This window comes from Coenobita brevimanus, chromosome 88 (genome assembly GCF_032717465.1).
Source record: "Coenobita brevimanus isolate Jiangsu-jjx chromosome 88, ASM3271746v2, whole genome shotgun sequence".
Lineage (NCBI taxonomy): Eukaryota > Metazoa > Arthropoda > Malacostraca > Decapoda > Coenobitidae > Coenobita > Coenobita brevimanus.
In genome coordinates this window covers 26,469,786-26,475,627 of record NC_137041.1, presented here as the reverse complement: position 1 = coordinate 26,475,627, position 5,842 = coordinate 26,469,786, and positions in this window count along the sequence as shown.

The window sequence follows — 5,842 nt, the reverse complement described above, 5'->3', positions numbered from 1 at the left end:
AAGTTACTATGTGCAATATTGTGATACCAACTCTAACGTATGGAAGTGAAGCTAGACCTTATTGGAGGGACACAAGTCAAGAGTGAGAGCTGTGGAAGTGAAATATATGAGAGGAGCATGTGGAGTCACATGGAGAGACAGACTGACAAATGAGGATGTGAAGGAGCGTTGAGGTATGGATGTGGCAGTGATAGGAAGCGTTGGGAGAAACACACTGAGGTGGTTTGGCCATGCATAGAGGTTAGAGAGTGAGAGACTGACGAGGAGAGTGTATGTGAGTGAACTGGAAAGGAGGAGAGGGAGGTGGAAGCCAAGGATGAGATGGATGGAGTGGAGAGGTATATGAGAGAGGGGGTATGTGAGCTGGGAGCAAGACGGTGAAATGGCGGGGGACAGAGCAACATGGAGGCAATTTGTTTGTGGCCACCCCTTACGGGATTAAGGCGTCTGGCAATAGATAGATAGATAGATCAAGAATGAACACTGGTTTCGTGTGTGTGTGTGTGTGTGTGTGTGTGTGTGTGTGTTTTGCAAAATACAATTCTTATGTAAGGAGAGACGAGTCAGAATGGTATGATTAAGAAGCAGTATAAGCCTGGATTTGACCGACTCACTTCACTTTGCACCAACAAATAAAAATGTGGAAGCTGTCACTTGTCCTGTTACAGCACACAAACTCTTTCCCACCCACACCAATACTTAAAATCGCTTTTTTTTTTTTTTTTGGGGGGGGGTTCCTATCGTCCACTGGCCCGAAAGCCCAGGTCATTAAACTAATTAATATTCTTGTATTATTTTTTTACAATAGTACTAATATTATTTAAAATTTTTACGATATTATGACTAAATTTAAACAGGAATAAAACAAAGAAACCTGATCTGCATCATAACATTTATAATCCAAGCACACAGATCACTATCCGGGACTAAGACCTAAATAGACAAACAACTAAATCTAACTAATCATTCACAGAGTATATTCACTAATGGGTAAAATGCCTCGACCAACAGCACATCATTGACTACAAATGTGTAATGCTCCTCTACATTACACACCTGCATTCATCACCTGCTGACTGTCTGGCGAGGCACGTGTATTAAAATATAGGACATCAAATATGAAAGAGAAACAAATGAGTCAGAAACTACTCCATATACGTCAACTGTCAACCTAATAAAGGAAACTTATATAAACGGATGTCGAGCATTTTCGTAAGTATGTACAAAAAGTTAAGTACCTCGCCCAACACCCCACCATCAACTGCAAACGCCTAGTTTCCCTCCTCTCTCTCTCTCTCTCTCTCTCTCTCTCTCTGTCAACTGGTGCCTGTTAGGAGAGGCATGTGGTTTAATATGCGCGACATGAATATAAGACACAAAATTGTCGGCAAAAGGAACTATTTCATAAATGTTCATCCTAAAAAAAAAAAAAAAAACATATATACATATATTCAAGCAGTATAAACCACAACTAATTAAATAGAAAGCCACATCATTCTGATCAATTAGGTCTCACTCAAGAAAATTACCAATTTATCAGTCATAACCCAAGACTGCAGAAAGTGAAGGTGTCTTCTGTGCCACAGTAATTTGTAAATAATGCGCGTTCACGAATAAATCGCCAACAACGCAGGATGATACGACCGTTACATAATACTGCACCACAGCAGTCACAGTGCGCTGGAAATCGACTCTCAATATATGGCATCCATCATATGAGATTCGTGCAGTGTATTCGCAAACATACAAAATTATCTCCTCTAGACGACTGGAATGGGTGGAAGAAACCCAGTCACCAACAAATGGTTTGTAAGCTGGAAAATTCACTATGATCCACTGACCTTGCCAGAGAAGATTTATCGATTTCTTTCCTAGGGAGACACTCGACCGTAGATTACTGGGAATGTTACAGACCTCTCTAAGGTCTGCAGCCAACCTCGTGAGTACGCTAGCCTGTTCACTGCCGGTAAGACGGGAATGATCAGGCACCCAGATCAGTGTGAAAGACTTGCTGCACAAATGCACTTTATTGACAATACGGCCCTGGATCTCATGAGAATCAGCAGTGCAAGAGGCAATTGCCTCCGGAGCTGACTTAGAGTCCGAATAAATGACAAATGATTCATGACAGGAATTTAGAGCATAGTCTATGACACTGTCAACAGCAAAATGCTCAGAGGTATTCACAGATGTATAAGTCGGTAAGTAAAACCTGAGGGCAAATTCAGACGACCCCACATTAGCATCCACACAGTCACTCGACTTCAGCTCACTGATGTACAATTGCTGGGAGCCCAATTGACGATGAATGATGTTACTGAACAAGTGGAGGACCTTTGCCTCCAGCGCCATGGTCGTCGGTGCATCGAGCCATGAACCATGAAGCATCAACAACAAAATTGGGGGGCTCTAAGTGCATTATGTTTACTCAACAACATGTCACAATCATCAGTGAGTGTCTGAGTGTGCCTGGTACATTGCGGAGGCTAATCTCTCGGGCATGAGAACATACATTCCTTTCTTTTATCCTGTGACTAATGCAAAATGCCATGCATTAATCGCACTTCTTCTAATACTGTCCACAATAAGGAGAAGGCTAACAAAAGGTACCGGACCACTGTAGGACTACATAATAGATAAATAGATAGAAGCAGGGAGTCAGATGATGAGAAGGTGTTGTATCTGCGAGAATCGAGCAGTGCTAAACATGCTTACACACTCTTAACACTGAGGAAAGCTGACGACAGCGGCCAGTAAGGAGATGATGCAGTTAGCTGTCAGCAGTCCTCTCGTGAACAAAGATCTGGTAACCATGCACACACATATACGCACATACTCACACACAGGCTCCTTAAGCTTTCCATCCATGAGGAACACACGTGACACACCCCTGCTACACCAGATTTTAGGAAAGAGAGTTTAGAAGGAGACAAGTGACCCTAGAGACAGGTCACTGAAGAAGGGCTTAGCGATTTGAGAGAGAGAGACAGATAGCGAGACAGGGAGGTAGCTACCCAGGACTTATATTCGTTCCGTGTGAGAGACTTGTTAATATTTCCAAGACAAATAAAAATAGTCCCATACTATTCTTTACCTCTCCTGTCACTACATGACATTTGGTGGGGAAGCTACTACAAGATATAAAAGCCGCTCGACCACAAGTCTAAAATATACTTCTCTACAAGTAACTACAAAGTCTTTATGACATTTGGTGGCAGCGGTGGGATACGAACCTCGTCTACGAATCAACATTAAATTCCTACAAAATACCAAGATTGAAAACAAGAATATCTCTCTCAACAAACAACAAAATCTGCGCCTGACACTTCTCTCCATCCAGCCCCCTCCGTCTCCCAGATCATCATGCTGATGCAGAGGTCAAGAGATCACACGACGCCTTGCAAGTAGCTTAACGACAAACCAGCAAATCTGCGGACATCGTCTCTGAATTAAAAGCAAATTTCTACAAAAGCAACCGAGACTACAAGATTAGCTTCAGTTCTACATTGAATCCTACAAAATACAGCCTACAGTGCAAATAGTCTACAAGTCTACGACGAATCAGCGAACTACAGCCATCTACAATCAACTACAAATAACAACTCTACATCGTCTGTATAATCTTCTACACGCACCTACAAGTAGCGGCAGTCTTCATCCCACAACGAGTAAATCACTAGAGAAAAGGACCGAGAAAACATCGACACAGAAAAACGGAACAAACAAACGAAGAGTGAGACACGACTCATAACTCATCTTACTCACTCATCTTCACTCAAGTTACTCATCGCTACTCATTCACTCACCACAGCTACCAGTGTGGGAAGCCGACGTCACCATGTGCTGAGACGACAACACGCCAATCAACCCGTGAAGGACAACGCTATCACCACGTGCAACACCACACACACCATTTCCCACCACGGTAAAAATTAGTGAGTTACATAGGTACTTCATTCATACAATACACAGTGATAGACAATAAGCTTCTGCACAAACATATAAAACGTGCTGTATAGTTACAGCTTAAATACACATACTTACTTCAGTTATCTGCATAACTCAAACACTAAATAATCACCAAAAATAAATATTCTACACTGTATATATTCATTCATTTATTATAACATTTATTTACTACCAGCGAGTGTTACCATTTATACCTACATAAAATACGTGTTTCATATATACAACTATACATATTATATCTACAAAGTGATAAAGAAAATATCCAATCACAGTTACTCAGTGAGCGATTAAAAGAACTGTATTAAACATTTATTAATTAAAGCTACCTAGTGGAAACATAAATTAAGTTACAAGGTAAACTAGGAAAAAAAAAAAAAATGGCCAACACAAATGCCGTTAGCAAGAGTGAACATCTTCAACACAATCGTGAAGACAATGATTTCCACACAGTGCTGACACACTTATTACTCACGATAGGTACAGGTGAACAACAAATCAGTGTGTATAGTTAATACTGTATATAGTGTATATATTTTTTATATAAAATAACAAACTATGGGACTATATAATATCATTTTCAGTAGTATCTGTGCAATATAAACTAAACTTTAAAAAAGTATCCCAAGAAAATTAGTCAGCAATTATGTAACCATGAACAACATGGAAAAAGTGTACACAAGCAAAGAGAAACAAACTATGGAAAATCAATACATACAAAAAAAAAAAAAAAGGAAAGGAAAGGAAAGAAAGAAAGAAAAGTGAGAAGGAAAAAAGAGAAATAGAGTAAGATCACATAACAAACAAATGAAAATAAGTGTAAATGTTACTATATATGCCAAAATACCACATAAACTACAAACAAAAAAAGCAAATTGTGTCTCCACAAACAAGTGGCATGACACATCATCACTATCATCGACCGCAGCATATGTTAGGACTGCAGTTATTACAATTATGTTACTCCATATTATAATTATGTAACTACAAACAATATGTACCAATTTATGTAACAGTTGCATTAACAAGATGTAACTTTTATGTAACTTTAACTACAATTTTGTAACTACAAACGATATGTAACAATTATGTAACGATAAACGATTGCATTATGTTACACTAACTACAATTATGTACCTACAAACGATATGTAACAATTATGTAACGACAAACGATTACATTATGTTACACTTGTTACAATTATGTAACTACAAACAATATGTACCAATTAATGTAACAGTTGCATTAACAAGATGTAACTTTTATGTAACTTTAACTACAATTATGTACCTACAAACGATATGTAACAATTATGTAACGACAAACGATTGCATTATGTTACACTAACTACAATTATGTACCTACAAACGATATGTAACAATTATGTAACGACAAACGATTGCATTATGTTACACTTTGCCAATTATGTAACAGTTGCATTAACAAGATGTAACTTTTATGTAACTTTAACTACAATTATGTACCTACAAACGATATGTAACAATTATGTAATGACAAAACAGTTGCATTAACAAGATGTAACTTTTATGTAACTTTAACTACAATTATAAGGCCAAGACACTTATGTAAGAGTTGCATTAACAAATGTAACTACAATTATAAGGCCAACACAATTATGCATTAACACAATATTTAGTAACAATTCATAAAATGTTACAATTATGTAGTACCACAATGTTAGTACAATATTAAGTCATACTATTATAGCACAATTCTGTATTACCAGTATCATCATACACGTTAGGTGAAATATTAGACATTACTAAAGTGATAACTCAAATATGTAATGTATAACCTAGCAGTATTACCATTGCACAATTATATGCGTACGTCTGTTGTACATGCACGTCTTACA